General features: G+C 35.2%; 1 long non-coding RNA gene across 1 annotated transcript; it reads left to right on the top strand.

The window, feature by feature from the left end:
- The first annotated feature begins 1,559 nt into the window (after positions 1–1,559).
- LOC116421330 lies at positions 1,560–6,100 on the top strand. The gene is made up of 3 exons (XR_004231654.1): positions 1,560–1,641; positions 4,067–4,251; positions 5,942–6,100. It is a non-coding gene; the product is annotated as an uncharacterized LOC116421330 (long non-coding RNA).
- Positions 6,101–18,551: the final 12,451 nt, after the last annotated feature.

Below are 18,551 nucleotides of genomic sequence, written 5' to 3'. Positions count from 1 at the left end.
AAACTAGACTCTGCTTTCTCTTGTCAAGAGCTAGTGGGGATGGGACCAACTGGCTAGCCCTGAGTTGTCTAGGATAAAAGGCCAACTTAGCTCAGAAATGAGAACTTGAAGCAACAGTTCCCACAAGACTGTTTTACAGGTGTTTGAGCCTTCATACCTTCCTAAAATACTATTGAATCTGGACTACATGACTTGAATGTGTTTAGTGTTTACCTAATTCTGTTCTGCTACTAGTAGGGATGTGACCTATGATTATAGCTCGTAATAAAAATAAATATAAAATAAGTGCTTAAATAAGGTTAGTGATCCTAGCCTGGCTGAGCTTGGATTCTGTCTGTTTTCTATAAATGATAATACTTTCTATTACTTTATTGAGACTGAAGTCATTTTTCTGTACTGAAGTCAGAAAAATCTGAGTTCAACAGCATCAGAGACTAACCAGTTATGTGACCTCAGGCAAGACAATTACTATTTGCCTTAGTTTCCTCCTCTATAAAATGAACATAATAATAGCACCTGCCTTCCAGTGTTTTTGTAGGAATAAAATGAGATCATATCTGTAATGAACTTTGCAAACCTTAAAGTATTCTATAAATGCTAGTTATTATTAAAGTAAATTCTTTCTTTCCATTTATAACTTTCTTTTTTATACATCAAGTAACAACAATAAATAATAGCTACCCTTATAGCATTTACTATGTCCCAGACAATTGGTTAAGTACTTTTCAAATATTACTTCACTATATCCCTACAACAACCACAGGTGCTATGATTATCCTCATTTAATACTTGAGGAAATTCAGGTAAATTGACTTGCCCTGGGGTCACAGAGTTTTTAAGTATCTAAGGTAAGTGTATTTGAACTCAAGTTTTCCTGGCGCAGCACTTGCTCCATTCTGCCAGCTAGCCATCTCTTCTTCCCACTCTTCTTACTCAAAAGATAAGTCCACTTACATGCTGTGATTTTAATCAAGATGTCCTTTTTCACCTTCTTTCACAGGACTTCAGAGATTATTCTTCTTTTCTCCCTATTCAGAATGTTGAATTCATATTTTGACATAACTATGCTAAATATATTTGAAGATAGCTATTACACTCTCCTGTGCCATCTAGAAGCTAAATATATCCATTTGCTTTAAACAGTACTCATAGGAAATGATTTTTAATTTCCCCATCATTCTGATCACTCTTTTCTAGACTTTGTCAAGTACCTTTATAAAATACAAGAATATTGTTTCTTTACCATTCCCTGCTCTACTAGGCTAGTAACCCTGTCAGAAACAGAAATGTAATTAGTCTGGCATGACTTTTAAGTCAATTCAACAAAAATTTATTAAGCATCTACTAGATATGAGGAACTGTGCTAGTTTCTGTATATAGAAAAACAAAAACAAGACAGTCCCTGCCCTCAAGGAACTTATATTCTACTTGGGGAGTATGTAAGCAAGGAAGGAGATATGTGACATCACCCAGATAGATACATTTTAGCCTTGTTTTTTAATAAGTTCATTCTATCTCTTAGTAATGACATCTTTCTTAAATGTTTATTTCCAGGCCATCATCATCCTATGCTATCTACTCTCTAGCTTCCATTTCTCTTCAGAACCTAAGGTTTAACTCCTGGTGCCTAAGTTCTGAATGGTAAGTATTTTACTTTATCTTATCCTAGTCTAGGTCCACTTACCATTTCTCAGTTATTTTCATGCTTTGCTGCCACACAAAAGCAGTCCTGATCTTGTCCCCTGCCATCCTTTCTAACTCAACACCATCATGAAATCATGTCTACAGATTATTCTATTCCCTTTTCACCAGTATCTCTGACTTCCTTGTCCAAAATACTTCCTCTCTGGTTACTATATGTGTATTTTTCCCTAGTGGCATATTAGGTTCTTTAATGATAGAGGCTATTCTGCTTGCATTTGTCCTCAGTGCTTAGGAAAGTATGGCATACAGTAATCACAATAAAAATGTTCTTATTTATTCATTTAAAGCATCCTTTTAATATATTCTAGAGTTTTGTTGAACATAGACAGACAACAGTTTATGAAATTTACCTCTTCTGAAAATTAAAATATTAGTTTGTTCATGATCTTGTAGGATTTCTTATTTTCCAAAATTCTTCAATGATCATGAAAGAGTTATTTAGCAATCCCATTCTCAAATCCTGATGGGTATTCTACATCTCAGATTTTTAAACTGTGAGTTGTGATCCCACATAGGGTCTTATAACTGAATATGGAGGTTGTGAAATTCTCATTTATTACCAGTAAATGTTTGTTGTGTATACCTATTTTGTATACTTGTATACCTGTACATGTATAAATTTCTTTGGTGAAAAGGTAGTGCAAGTAGAAAAAGTTTAAAAAGCTTTGTTCTAGATCATAACTCATCTAAGTTAAATGATTTGAGTTTCATTGAGGTCAGCTGAATGAATCCACTTTGAGCTTGTTGGGGAGGGGGAACCAATAGAGCAATAAAGTAGAAATGGTAGAGCTTCCTTTCCAGCTAAGAAATCTTAAGTGCATGGCCAGCTACATGGACAACCAGAGGGTGGGGAATGGAAAGGACTCTTAATTAGCTGACAACTCTGTTATTCCACAGGAGAGTACCCAAACCTGGGGTTCATAGACCTTGTTTTTTATTGGTTTTCACACTATTTCCACCCCCCAACTCTTTCTTTTCTGTAACTCTACAATCTCTCTTCCCTGTTTTTGTTTTTGACTTATTTGCACCAAGAACCTCTTTTTATCTGTGCAGAAATGTCTCAGCTACATCCTTCCCTCTTCAGTTGGATGACTCCCATTTTCTGAATGGGCCCTGATCCAAGACAAGATGGAGAAAAGAGTACAATACTTAGGTTTTCTATCAAATTTGTGGTCCTTTTTCATTACTTTTTTTTGCTCTGAAGATCATTTCTCTTGATAGGGAAAACAGAAGTTTGCCTACCTTTATGATAGTCTTCTATAGTAAACAGTAACATTACTGGAAAATGTATTAGGGTAGCATTTTTTATACATAAAGGAAGTCTGTAAGATGGTTGATTAATGTCACTGGGGAGGTTATCAGGTATGTCTGTCCCTGCAAACTAGGAAGTATACAATATTAATCTTCATTAATTCCAGGTTTCCCATTATTTTCTTTCTTCCAAGTTGATGGGGTTCTATCCTATCCAATGCTGTTAGGTCCTCTTCCATCCATTTATTCCCATAAATATTTTCTCTTATAAAAAGATTTAATAAGCTTATTTTGGGATTGAATTTTGAGGGAGAATATTTTGGGAGAATACAAAATCAGTGTAGGAGGTGCTTGGTGAGCAAACTCCCTCTGACCAGGTATATTGGCACCTTCTCTGTGATTACAGCTTTAGAGAGTTGCCTGGGACATAGGGATGTCATGACATGTTCAGGATCACACAGCCGGTATATGTCCAACATTAACCCGGTTCTTCCATACTCTGAGACAATCTTTCATTCACTATCACATGCAGCCTTTCTTTAACCCATCTATGATTGATTAAAGATCAGTGTATTTTTTTTTCTTTTTAATAGGGGTTAAGCACTGCCAATTAAGTGGCACAGGAGATAGAATACCAGGCCTGGAGTAAAAAAAAACCTTATCTTCATGAGTTTAAATCTGGCCTCAAACACTTAGTGAGTGACCCTAGAGAAACCACTTAACCCTGTTTACCTCAGTTTCTTCATCTGTAAAATCAGATGGAGACTGAAAAGGAAAAGCATTCTAGTATCTTTACCAAGAAAACTCCAAATGGGATCATGACTGAAATGACTAAACAACAATACTCTCTCCTGGTTATTCAACCACCCACCTTTGTGACTTTTATCAAATTATTTTCTATCTCTGAGTCTCAGTTTTTGCATCTGTTTGATTAAATACAGGTATCAATGTCCCCCGTTGAAAGATAAGTAAACTGGGGCTTAGAGAGTTGAAGGGATTTGTTCATGGTCACTTAGCTACTAAGTATCCTAGGTGGTCCAACCCACGTCTTCCCGTTTTCAGGTCTAGTACTCTTCCCATTTTGCTACTCTGCCTCTTTGTTGCTTTCCAGATATACTCCTATGGTCCTATGAGATGGATGTGCTTCCTTTTGCTAACTCTGTGCTAATGAAGCCTGGTTCATTCACCAGACCATAATGTCCTGTTAACAACTTCATACATCCAAGAAATAGTGATAGCAGCTTGTTTCCTCCATCATCAGGAGAAGGAGAAAGGTGTGATAGCTTTCACATGTGTGTAAGTACGCATCTGGCTCAAAGCCAAAGGGAAGACTGCTGATAATTAAAGAAATAAGAAAAGGAATACAGTGATGACACTACATAAAGGTGGCCTGGTGAGGGACAGCGGGAGAGAATGAATGGAAAGAGCAAGACTGGAAAGTGAGAAAAAGGGAATGAGGATCAAATGAAACAAGCTGATTCTGGAGATGAAAATCCTTGACAGTGGTCTCAATGGATAATCAATCTACCCATAAAGGGCAGGTATCCTGAGAACAAAATCATCTCTTTATATCCTTTTTAGTTTAGAAGGAGTTGCCCTATCTGCAATAGAAATTTTCCCATTATCACCAGCATGGCTTGGACGCATTATCAGATTTTAATAGGAAACAAGTGGAGTCCAACACTTCCTCTGAGCCACTCACTGTGGCCACAATTCCTGATCAACACAGATCATTTCTAATAATCTTCTCTTAATTTACAGAAATTTTGGAGACCACAAGCCTTTTGTAGCTGTGCTAATTCCCCTTCTTAGAAAAAAAAAATCCAAACTCCTCACTCTTTGACTTCCTTTAGGCTAGATTATTATAGCATTTGAATATGTGTCCTGGGTAGTCTATATTATTATCACTATTTTTGTTTCAGTATATTGTTATACAGTTGTAAAGGTTCTGAACTAGAGCAGACTTCAGCTACATTAACACAATGAAGGAGGCAGGGAGGAGACAGGAGGCTTAGATTTGTGGTCCCTGCCAAAGAAAGAGGTATTTGTAAATAGGCAAATCTATTACTTCAGAAATACATTCCCTTGTGTCATGCTGGTGGAGCTGTTTTTCCTAGGCTATAGCTCTGACAATCCACAAAGTGTAAAAAACACAAATATAATCTGGAATGTAAAAGCCAACCAAGAGTCACTTTCCCCACCTGGCTTTAATTTTGGAGGCTAAAAAAAAAATAAGGGATTCGGTTGCATTTTTTCTTATTAGGCTGTTTTTGTTTTTACATTTCTCCTCATTAAAAGCTAAAGTGAACCCCTGAGGATGTAGCAAATGTAGTGGATGTCAGGTCATTTTTATAAGGCCCCTTGCTTACATTTCTTTTTCTGTGTCCCTCGGTGTCACTCTGCTTCTCTGTCTATACCTTTGTCTTTCTCTGTTCCCTTCCTCCATTTCTCGTCTCCAAACTCTCTGTTCCTTTCCCCCCTTGTCCTTATCCCCACCAAAAACATTTTTATATGATGCACATTTTTTTAACACTTTTAGTAGATGCTAAGTATCTTAATGATGCTCTTAGTGAGTGCTCCAAGTAATGACCTTATCAGTAACTCAGGTCACCTCTATGTTTTGGAGAGGGAGAGAAGATTCAAAGAAGGTTGTTCTAGGTGAGACGATATAGGGGGAAAGTGATTGGAATTAGTCCACTTTAATTCAGAAGTGGAGAAAGCTGTTTTTCCTTGCAATTGGCAAGTGGCTAGTTATGGTGCTGCCAAGGGATTTTCATGTTCATGCCTGGAACTTTATTGTTGTGTGATGCTCTCCTGCTATTAAATAAAGGCAGGTAGTATTTGCAGCCTCATTTTCTGCATAAGAAAACAGAGGGCAGTTTTAGGAGTTATTCTTTCTTCTTCATTCTCAAAGAGGACGATGATATTCCTGGTGTCATGATATGCAAGTGAGGAAGGGTTGAACTAAATCACCTTTCTCCTGCAGAGCCACATGGATCCAATGGCAAGATATAGAGCAAGACAACTGGAGACGACAGCATGGAGTGGGAGATTTTGACCTTTTTAAGCTAAAGTCTTTCCCAGGTCTCAGTTTGACTGAGGCAATGAACTAGCCAATTAAAGCTAGGTAAGAAATGAGATAGAGAATAGCCTCTTAATTAGTTAAAATAATCATTCTGGGAGGTGAAGACCCTCAGTTTCTTGGCAAAAACATAAACATTTACTATGTACATTCACTCTGAAGCATTTGGGTCCCCAAACCAAGACCAAGTAGATTGTTGGCCAATTTATGAAAACCAGAGTACTTTTAAGGTTTTCTCCCATCCTCTTTGAGTATGAGGGACAAACAATCTTAGAGTTTAGGAGAACAACAATTGCTGGGCCAGGGGAGAGGGAGAAGAGTGGGGGGGAACAAGAAGGGGGATATCAAGGTCAGGAATAATCATCATTTAATCTCATTGATTTAGGAATCAATGTGTGCCTTATCTAAATCCGGCTTGCAGGTTCAAGAACTGCCTTCTCTGGTCATTGCATGGTGAGAATTCTCATAAACCCTTATTGTTCCTAAAATTCATTTGGAATTAATAGTTCAATAACATAAATATAAGATGATTGGATCTTAGATTTAGAGTTGTATTGAATCAAAAGTTGAATTAATCTAACTTCAATTTACATATAAAGAAAGTGATATTTGGAGAGAGTAGTGACTTGCCCTAGACCTTACACCTAGGGAGTTAGCAAAAATCTAGAAAGAGTTAGCAAAAGTCTAGAAAGACACTTTACTGTTGTTTAAGCATCTGGTTAAAGATGCCTGAGTTAAGCACTTAAGGGAATGTAAAGTTTGTGTAGTCCTGATTCACAGGCTTATTACCTGACAGCATTGCTATGGAGGTGGGAGACTAAGCAGATGGTATTCTAAAAATCATTAGTTAATGATGTAATTTGATCTACAGTTTCTGAAAATGATTTTTGGGGAATACTGGAGGAGAGAAATCAGAAATCAGATTCTTGTTCTCTATCTTTCAGGAAGAAAGTTGAAGAGTGGAATGGGGTATAGGAACTTTGAGTGCTGGGTTCCTTCCCCTGCCTCTGTGACCTTAGAAGCTCTGCTTGCAGACACTGAGAAACAGATATTAAGGAGTCACTCTTCCTTGTTCTTCTGGTTGAGAAGTGATGGCGTGTATTTGGTAAGACTTCAGAGTATATAAAAAGATATTTTATTTCTCCTCACAAGTCTGTTAAAAAGTAGTTAAAATAAAACTTATAACTCCATTAAGTTAGAAGAATTTTTTTCCCTTGGTTTGGGAAAGAGCTGAGTTCAAGAGAAAGCGATTTGCCTTGGCAGCAGGCTGCATAAGCCATCAGTTTCTTCCTATTCTAAGCAATTGATCTCTTCCCCAACTCCATTGTTCTTACACTTTTGTTTTTCTATCTTTTATATGAAAGGAAATTACACACACGTGCACACACACACACACATACACACACACACATCCTAGATCTAGGACAAACAACTCTTGAGTAAAAACTTCTTGTAATTTGTTCTTTTTTGAAGATGACCGATGGCATCACATGTGACTTGTGCATAAATTATATTAAAGTAAGACAGAAGTACACAAAGTCATCACCCTTACCCTTTCTTAAGAACATTGAAGTCTAGCACAAAAGTCTAGGCTTGTGATGGTCCAGGCTGCAGTGGTGTGACTTTGGTGTCTGATGCCGAATTAAGCTCTAAGTGCTCTACAACACCTGTTTCAGTCATCTTCGTGGCTGTTTGAACAAATTGTTCTCATCTGCCCATTCCACCAGGAAACTTTTCACATACTTGGAGTATGTGAACTTTAGGTCTGTCATTGTCCTTAATCTTATTTAATCTTTTTCCTGAGAGTTTATTTTGGGGGGGGAGTATGACCATTTTGCATGCTATAGCTTCTTGGAGCCAGATAAGAGTTGGGTGAATCAGGTGGATTCTAATGATGGATGAACAGTCCCAAAAAATTCTTAGTAAACCCTCCTATCAGAGGTTCCAGTCCTCCTTAACACTCCATATGCCCCAAATCAAAAGCTAGCCAAGAAAAGAAAAGGGGATCTGTGTTACCAATGGATTGCCCTGCTACTAAAATTTTTTATGCATCCTGAGATATATCTTGCAAGTTAAGGGGTCCTGAGTCTAGAACAGGAACTCTATTATCTAATCTTGCTCCTACCTGCCTCTCCTCTTTTACATTGCTAGTGGGGTATTCCTTAAAAGGAAATATGCTCGCAAGTAGGTTCCTCACATATGGTGGACTCTTATAGTGTAGAAATAGTCCATTATATTAATGGACTATAATAGAGGGCATTTGCTTTGTTTCCAATTCTTAATAATCAAAAACAAATTGTTGTTATAAACCTATCTCCTTAACTGTATAAAATGAATCATTGTCTTCAAGGAGCTTTTAGTCTTGTTTGATTACTTACTGATTCATCATTTCTAGATTCCCCATTTCCCTCTTCTCCCATACACACTCCCTATGTAGGATATACATTTAAACATGTCAAGCCATATTGTTTTAACTTCAAGTTTAATTTATGTAAGCTGCTCTGAGTCATTTAGAGGATTGGAGAAAGAACATGACAATCTTTCTTTAAAAAGCCTTAAATGCTTTATAAAGTATCCAAGCTTATGGTGCTCCTAGACATATTTAATGAAAGTCAATGGAGAGATGGCCAAGAGAATAAATAATTAGTTCCATATGTCCAAAGTTTGAAATCTCAATCAATCTCTCTCTCTCTCTCTCTCTCTCTCTCTCTCTCTCTCTTTGTCTTTCTGTGTGTCTCTTTGTCTCTTTGTATCTCTTTGTCTCAGTCTCTGTCTGTTTTTCTCTGCCTCTGGATTTCTTTGTCTCTCTGTCTCTGTCTCCCTGTTCTTCATCCCCCTCCTCCCACACTCCTTCTTCTTCCACCTCTTCTCACTTCTTCTTTTTCTTCTTCTTTTCTTTTCTCCTCCTCCTCTTCCTCCTCTTCTTCTTCTTCTCTTATCTTCTTCTTATTTTGTTCTTCTCTTCTTATCTTCCCTTTTTCTTTTCTTCTTATCTTTTTCTCTTCATCTTGTTCTCATCTTTTGTTCTTCTCTTCTCTTCTCCTTCTCTTCTCTCCTCCTTCTCTCCTCCTTCTTCTCTTCTTCTTTCCTTTCTCTTTTTCTTTCTCTCTCTTTCTTTTTTCCCTCTTTCCCCCTCCTTTTCATATTTATCTGAGTGAATGCTTTATGTTCTACTAGCATATAAATTCCATGAAAACCGGCTTTTAAAAAATCTTATATTCCCAGTTCCCTTGCATGTCTTTACCTATGTTCAGAGAAGCGATCCAGAAAGATTTGGGCTTTGTGTCAGTATGTATTGAGTACAAATCCTGTCTCTGACACTTTTATTAGTTATAAGACAATTGAGAGAAGACACTTAATCTATATGTGACAAAGATAATTCCTTAAATTGTATCTAATAATTTATTGATGGGTCAAGATCATTGTTGGTTGAGGGGATAGATTCTTACTTCCTTATCTATCCTAATAAAATTATAGATCAGTATCTGGGTCATATTCATCACTCCTGTATATATTTTAGTTCTTCATTTTGTCCATAACCTCTTCTCATAAATAAAAGTACTTTTTGGAAAAGAAAAAGCCATTATGAATTCTTTACATGTGCCTTGAACCTTATGCTTTGTATTTCAAACTAGGAATTGTTACCCCTACCTCATCAGTCAGAACAAAGGTAACTATCAGCACTAGATCAGAAGGGAAGATTCAGATGAAAAGAAGATATTGTGGATTGCAACAACTGTGACCAAGCCAACCAGCCATTGATATCTATCTTTACTCTATATGTCCTCTCTGACTCCTGCCCCATACCCAAATGCCCAAGAAAAATATATCAATTTTATAAACATTTTTCATTGAAGCATAATTTGTATAAAGCAGTTATCACCAAAAGGAGGTTTAAAGAACTGGGAATCTTAGCTAGCAGATGACCTCCTTAATTGGGAACAATAGTTGGAAGTTGCAAAGTGGCAAATTTACCCTTGTTGTAAGGAACACATTCTTAAATGGGATGAACTCAGGAGATTGGAGTTTTTTGTTTCACTGAAAATCTTTAATAGGAATTTCAATAATTTCTTGTAAGAAATATCATAGAGGAAATGGTTTAGGCTATAGTATTTCATGACGTCTGAGATCCCTTCCAACTCTGAAATTCTGTGATTCTGTGAATGATTAAAGTTATCTACTTTAACACAAAAAGGTACAAAAAGTTTAAGGAATTTAAAGGGAAAATTGCCATTATGTTGCATATTACAGTACATCATAGTATAATGGCATATAATAATACCCTTTCTCCATTGGTCAACATATATTTTTATCCTATAAGTGGTTGCTAGGTCCTTTTGTAGTGCCCCATCCCCCTTTTATGTTAAGAAGGTACTCCACTGATGTTTTTTTTAATAATGACTTTTTGTCTGAGGTGAACCCAGGCTCCTCCCTTTTGGCTTCATCTCTTCAGACTCAATTTTCCCCTCAGAATGTCCATTGAATAAGACCCAGAATATCACAAAAATTATGTATAAAGGTATTTTCTTGAGGATGCAAGGGATACAAATTAAAAAAAAAGAAACACTCCCTTGTCCTCAAGAAGTTTATATTCTTCTGAGATGAGATAATATGTACTCAGGTAAGTAAGTGCAATGTAATTTGAGAAGGGCAAGAATTTTGGCTTCATTTAAGATGTAAAACTATGACTAAGCTAAGAAAGACAAAATGATTTTCAATCACAGGGAATGACTTCTCCAAAGACACAGAGATGATAGCTCAATTCCAGAAGATCCCTGTCACCATGCACAGGTTTGGAATATAGGGTGGGTGCTTAATAAATATTGTCAATTGATTGACACATACACAATGAATGTGATTCAGATTAATAATGCTTACTGCCTTTGCATTAATGAGGTCAGTACCAGAGCAGGAAGCAGAATAAAGAGATTATTACAAAAATTATTCTTTGTATAACTCAACCTGTCACCTTAAGACATTTCTTGTCCCCAGTCTATACTAATATATTGATGCAGTCATTGTCCACATCTGCCATGTTCCCTCCTGATTTGATTGTCCCAGTAAGACCAAGTATTCAAAGATCAATAACTTTGACAACTGGCCCTGTAAGAAAAATATTGTGGAAGGAATCTCTACTGATTATTGAGATATCATAAATGGTGTTAATTTCTATATTGCAATGATGGCCATTAATGAGCTCTGCTCAAAGAAAAACAACAACAATAACAAGCCCACAGTGACCCAACATATTCTATTATTGATTCTCAGAATTGAGCTCCAGGGTATTAATATCATGAAGACATTGTGATATAGTGGAAAAGTCTGGAGGGCAAAAAGCATGAAAACAGGAAAATTAGATGTGTCTCTTCTGTTAACTAGTTAGAGGAAACAAGATCACATATCCAATGCCTCTGGCCCTAAGTTTTCTCCTCTGAGAAATGAAAGCTATGGAATAAATGACTTCAAAGGTACCTTTAAGTTTAAAATTTTGGGATTCCAAGTCATTTAAACTGCTTTGACAAGGCCTGGGTTTTCATATACAAGTGTAGTCACCTCATGTAAGAACTAGCAAATGCTGGCTGACAAAGATACTGTCAGTGCTTTCCATTTCATTTGCAGCACTATATTTTTTTGTGACATGAGGGCAAAGATCATGTCTATGACCTGAGTATTTGAAAGAAAATAATACCGATATCAGTTATGTAGCTTTAAAAAATCTCATTTTTATTATCATAATTGGTTTAATAATCTACAGCACCTTCCATTATGCTACACAGCCTCTTGTGTTCCTACATTTGTGAATGAGGAAGACTAAGAAGACCACATAAAAGAGGTTTGGAGTAGTTGTGTCTTAGTTTTAAGTTTAGAAAGCTTTTCTTTTAGGGTGAATATTAAAGGATGATGAGTTCCAAAGGGTTTTTAAATTATGCCAATAGGAAAAAAAGAGGATTAGAGTCTGAGTGAATACCTACTTAAAAGTTGCTAACACAAAGGAATCTTTGGTTTGGTCAGAGCTCTCTAAGCTAACATCAGAACAAATAACATCCAGAACAAGCTCTAAGTGCTTCCTCCCTGGCATTTTTCTCCCAGTTGCCAACCAGTTCCATTTCAAGACAATTTACAATACCAGCTGAATGTCATAAATGCTATACCAGCAATTGCTCTAAAGGGAGGCTATGGACTGTATGGTTAATGAAAATTCCTCAAGCACTGCTATGCTGGCATTCTTGAAATGAAATTCAGAAATTTCCATGGGTTCAAGATAAGTTCACTTCATAAAGTCTTCATGAAAATTCTCATTCCTTTTCTCTGACCCATGCTGAATTGTTTTATAGTGGAAGGTCAACAGGGTTATGTGCTCTCTCTCATTACAGTAGAAAGCTGCAGTCCTTTGGGGACGAGAGCCTATATACATTTGTGAACTGTCATGTGTGATATGAAAGCAATGTCTTTTAATAGACTTTGACAGAGTTAAAAGCCATACTATTGTCCCCTTATTTATTAAGTCAGGCTCCCAAGGGAGAACTGTGTATTACAAATGTTCTACCAATGTTTTTTGAACATTACTCCTCAACATTCAGATGCCAGGTGCCATTCTGGTCACTGCTGGCTTCTAGGGCTGAAATGATTTTTGTAGTCAGAGCTTTGCTCTACATTCTTTCTGATTTTTGAGCAAATAAAATGTGTACACCACCCAAGACCTACTCTGCTGCTTCATCACAGTGTGGAAGTGATCCTGATTTCTCAAAATCTGTATGAGGTTTGAAAAGCCAGAACAAGGCAGCCAGGCCTCAACAACTGTTCTGGAAATTAACTGAATTCCCTATCATTTGGGAACCCAGGCTGACAAAATGTTTATCCTCAAAAGTGGGGAATCCAGTTGGGAATAATGGTGACTTTCATCATGACCTTATATATCAGTAACCTTTTAATTAAAGCAGGAATGTATTGAAACTTATTTCAGTAAAAGAATCACCATACTATCAATGTCATAAATATTCAGGGAAAAGAGTAAATTTTTAACAATTTTAAACATAGATTTATTCATCAAAAACAAAAACTTGCCATGTTTTCTGTGTCAAAATCAAAACATCAGTCAAGGTCTTGGAGTATGGAATGGAGACAATAATTTAGATTATCATAAAGCTATTTGGATAATATAATCAACAAATGAATCAATAATTTAGATAATCACTTAACTCACACAATAACCAAAACAAGTTATTCTGTTGTTAGCAGAGAGACTTCTTGAGATAACCCTATTGCCGTTACATGGTTGAATATGGCTGAGTCCCTGATGAGCAGTCATAGGAAATGCAATATTATTTTATTGATTAAAAATGTTATCAATAAAACTTATCAATAAAAACTGATGAGCTCATCAGTGATCATGCTGTGGGCTTATATATTAGTTACAAATGATTTAAACTTGCTCAAAGAAGAGTCTATGAAATTCTAAGTCAGTGTTATTTGTACATAGTAAAACCACAGCCTGCTCTATGGAATTTAAACCAAATAAGTCTATGGCTTCTTATGAAAGCTTAATAAATTACTCTTTTAAAAGGATGATTGCTCAATATTTGCTTAATTTGAAATGTTTCCTATGAGGTCAGGAAGTTTATACTAGTACAAATAATTGCAGTCTTCCTTTCCTCGGTTGATGTAAGTCATATGACTATAGGATATTCATGATTTCTGCCTTACCATGGTGACTGTATAGGGTAACCAAGTAGCACAGAAGACAGGTAACTATTTACTTTGAAGGTTAAGTCCTAATTGTATGACACTAATTTCAATGCTAGGAAAGCCATTCAGTATACAATGTCTGTGTCATAATGTGTTAATAAAAATAAGCATCAATTAATTAATCATTATCCAAAAAAGCTTTACTAATATGCTGTCTCTAGTAGATTTTTAAAAAAAGAAATTGTTTAAACAAGAAAGTATTTGTCTTGTTTTGTGGTTGTTAATTTTGTTAATAACTTGTAACTATGCTTTTTTAAAAAAAGTCATCCATTAGTTTTGAGTTCATTCCAAGGTCATTTTTAAATAAAAGGTTACTAAATTTCATAAAATCTGAAGTATCATCTAAAGGCCATGTAAAAAACTATAGTTCATTGTTAGAAACTCCTTCAAAGAAATGAAACCCTTATTGTGAGAAATATGAAAAGAAGTGGGACAGAGAAGAAATGTACATATATCAAGTGACCTGACAATCTTTTTGGAACTCATCATGGGCAGAATAACAAGGTGTCATAAACAATGGTTTTACTTACAAATTTTACTTCCTCCCAATAGCTTGGTTGTCAGAAAACTGGGTAACAGGCATGACAGAATGCTTTGTACCCCATCTTTTTCTCTTGCTAGCAGCTAGTGTCTCTATGGAAACCAAGAAGTTCCTAAATAGCTTTGTTGTAATATAGATTGACATTCCTAGGTAGTTCTAAGTAACTACTGAAAATGTAATTCCTCTCTATTATTTTTAGGCAAACAGTAAAGGTCACTTAAATTTTTATTAAACTTTGTTAGCTGAGAGAAACTGTGACATATTAATTTGTCTAAGAATTCATAATATATCCAGAACATGCATATTTTTAGAACAATGAAAGAGTAATTTGGCATTTTAGGGAAAAAAAACCAAACCCATTACATATATGGTAGGACACCCCATAGTAGGTATGATATTGGACAGGCTAACTGATCATATATATAAAAAGCTAATGTTTGACTTTTTTGCATAAATGGTTTCTTTATCAAATCAGACAATCCCAAGAGAAATCAATACTTAAATTGCAATTCTCTGAAATGAAAAACACCAGAGTGAAACTTTTACTTCTTTAGTCTAGGTTATTATAGAAGGGGATAAGGAGCATTGACTTCTAGTCAGAGACACAAACCCAAAGCTCTATAGTTAATTCAAGTCACAACATATATCCATCATTATATAATAAAATTGTTCTATTTCAAAGATCTAATATTCATCTCCAGAGCATCCTTCCAGAAAAAAAAAAAATTAGGGTTTTGAAATTCAAAAAATCCATCAGAATTGTGGTATTTTTTTAAAAGCATATCATAACCATTGTTGGTGGAGTTGTGAACGAATCCAACCATTCTGGAGAGTAGTTTGGAACTATGCTCAAAAAGTTATCAAACTGTGCATACCCTTTGATCCAGCAGTGTTACTACTGGGCTTATACCCCAAGGAGATACTAAAGAAGGGAAAGGGACCTGTATGTGCATGAATGTTTGTGGCAGCCCTCTTTGTAGTGGCTAGAAACTGGAAACTGAATGGATGCCCATCAGTTGGAGAATGGCTGAATAAATTGTGGTATATGAATATTATGGAATATTATTGTTCTGTAAAAAATGACCAAAGGATGATTTCAGAAAGGCCTGGAGAGACTTACATGAACTGATGCTGAGTGAAATGAGCAGGACTAGGAGATCATTATATATTTCAACAACAATGCTATATGATGACCAGTTCTGATGGACCTGGCCATCCTCAGCAAGGAGATCAACCAAATCATTTCCAATGGAGCAGTAATGAACTGAACCAGCTCCGCCCAGAGAAAGAACTCTGGGTGATGACTAAAAACCATTACATTGAACTCCCAATCCCTATATTTATGCCCACCTGCATTTTTGATTTCCGTCACAAGCTAATTGTACAATATTTCAGAGTCTGATTCTTTTTGTACAGCAAAATAACGGTTTGGTCATGTATACTTATTGTGTATCTAAGTTATATTTTAATATATTTAACATCTACTGGTCATCCTGCCATCTAGGGGAGGGGGTGGGGGGTAAGAGGTGAAAAATTGGAACAAGAGGTTTGGCAATCGTTAATACTGTAAAGTTACCCATGCATATAACCTGTAAATAAAAGGCTATTAAATAAAAAAAAATAAAAGCATATCATACAGGTTAAAAGTTCAAATGCAAAATGTTGGAGATGCTCTTTCATTACAAACTTACAAGTGGGATAATACAAGAGTTAGCAGGAATAGATAAAAGCATGATGCTAGAATTATTGTCTTCCATGCTTCTTAGTTTCCTTCAAGACTCATTCCAAATGCTCAACTTCTGTAGGTGACCTTTTCCAAATTCATGCCATTCGCATTATTAGTCAATTCACTCTGAGATCATGAGCTCCTTGAGGAAAGGGGCTATAACTTTGTCGGTCTTTTGTCTACCCAACATTTAGTATAGTACCTGGTGGCTTCATAAATGCCTTTTGATTGAATCAGTGACTGACTGATGAACTCTCAATCTGATGAATCTAAAAGTCACAGGGATTCTTAATTGGAAATCAGGCCTTTTCTCATTCCATTTGTGAGATACTGGGTCCTTATAGTCATTTTTACACTTTTGTTTCCTCATTTATAAAAGGAGGATTATTTTTAATGTCCTTTTTGGTTTGGAATCTTTGATTTTATGAATTCTGAACCATATAGAGGGGAAATATCCCTCATTAAAAAATCATATTGCCCAAACCCCCAGATTTTTATTAATGTTTAGATAAAGAAAAAAAAGTTTTGTAGTGGAGAAAAATGAAAATCACAAAGGGTCTGTCATTAAAGAAAGATTAGGGACAATTTCTTGAAATGCTTGGTTTTTAAAATTTTCTTGCTAGTTATCTTTACTATTCATTTATTTTTAACATTCTTTTCAAACTATTTTTTGAGTTCTAAATTCTTTCCCTTCTTCCTGCTTCTTCTCAAGTGATATATTATTTTTACGTGTTAAATCATTCAAGACATATTTTCATATTATGTGCAAAAAGGGCAAGAAAACGAAAGCAAGAAAACTATATTTCAGTTTGCAAACAGAGTTCATCAGTTCTTTTTCTGGAGATGGATAACATTTATTCATCATAAGTCCTTTGAAATTTTTTTGGATCATTCTATTGATCAGATTAGACAAGATTTTCACAATTAATCATCACTTCAATATTGCTGTAATCAGTTAATACAAATCTTGCCATGTTTTTCAGAAAACATCCCTCTTGTCATTTCTTATAGCATAATAGTATTCCATCACAGTCATATGTCAATATTTGTTCAGCCATTTCTCAAAAGATAGCCATCACCTCAATTTCTAATTTTTTACCACCACAAAAAGAGCTGCTATAGATATTTTGGTACATATAAGTTTTTTTCTTTTTTCTTGATCTCTTTGGGATACAGATCTAGTAGTTTTGCTAGGTTTAAAGGACATGCACAGTTTTTATAGCTCTTTATTTTTAATTTCAAATTATTCTTTCGAATGATTGGACCAATTCACAATTTCACCAACAGTGAATTAGTATACCTATTTTCTTCATCCTTTCCAGCATTTGTCATGTAATATAGATTTGAGGTGGTACTTCAGAGTTGTTTTAATTTGCAATCTGAAATATTTGTTGAAATGAACTAAAGGGAAAGTAGCAAGAAAATTAAAAAAAAATGAAGAGGAGCATCCAGGAAGAAGGAAAGTTATGCTTTCTGATGGAGGTTATAAATAATAGAGTGTTTCTGAGCATCAAAACTAGTTTCTCAGAATATTCACATGAAACACCTGAAGTCAGTCAAATAGAACAGTTTGCATTTTGTTAATGCATTTTAATTTCCAGAATATAAAGGTCAGGAAAATAATAAAGAAATACATTAGTCCCTTCAGCAAAGTAGGACTATAGAACAAATCTCAAATTAATTTTATACAATGCCTTCTGATTATGATTACAATACATATGTAAAGAAACCATTTAGATTGCTAACTAAACAATATATGAAGGTTAAATTCATATTTTGGGTGTTTGTTTTTGGGAGTGTACATTATTCAATCTCTCTCAAAGGATACTTTTATCTTGGCTTAAATGTGCTGGATATTACAAGTTAAATTTCAGAAAGCTAATTGATAATGTAAATGCATTAACTTTTAGAATTATGGGTGCCAAATTCACAATAATTTAATCCTTAAAATTAACATGTCATTGATTGTAGCTAATATTCGTCATTTCTTTAAGATTCTCCTTGGGAAAATCACATAATTAACTAATTAACCCTTTGCCATTGCAAATTAATTTTTCTACCCAAAACATGTTGCTATAATTAGAGCAATGAAATTGGTCAAGGTTAAGGGTTAACCTTTACATTTCCTAATAATTAGACAGTTAAAAAAAATAGCATTTGTTACCTATTACTTAATTTCTCCTTGCATATGGAAGAGCAGAGCTGTCATCCTCATGAAATGTGACCACATTTGACCTATAAACAGTGATATGTAGCAGTTTTGACTTGCTTTATATACATTGGAGTCAATTTTCACTTGTAACTACTAAAATTTCAATAGAATATGGAAAAGTGAATGGTAAGAACTAGACAAACTTGATATTTCTTCTACCCTGACCATTACCAAAAATTCTTTCATATTCAACTTTTTTTGCTTAATGGGTCAAATGATATTGCAAAATGTGATTATACATATCATATCACTTATGGTTTTCTAATATATCCTGGAATTTCTGGATACA

This window comes from Sarcophilus harrisii, chromosome 1 (assembly GCF_902635505.1).
Source record: "Sarcophilus harrisii chromosome 1, mSarHar1.11, whole genome shotgun sequence".
Classification (NCBI taxonomy): domain Eukaryota; kingdom Metazoa; phylum Chordata; class Mammalia; order Dasyuromorphia; family Dasyuridae; genus Sarcophilus; species Sarcophilus harrisii.
The sequence above is the reverse complement of the archived record's forward strand: the minus strand, read 5'-3'. Positions and strand labels throughout refer to the sequence as shown.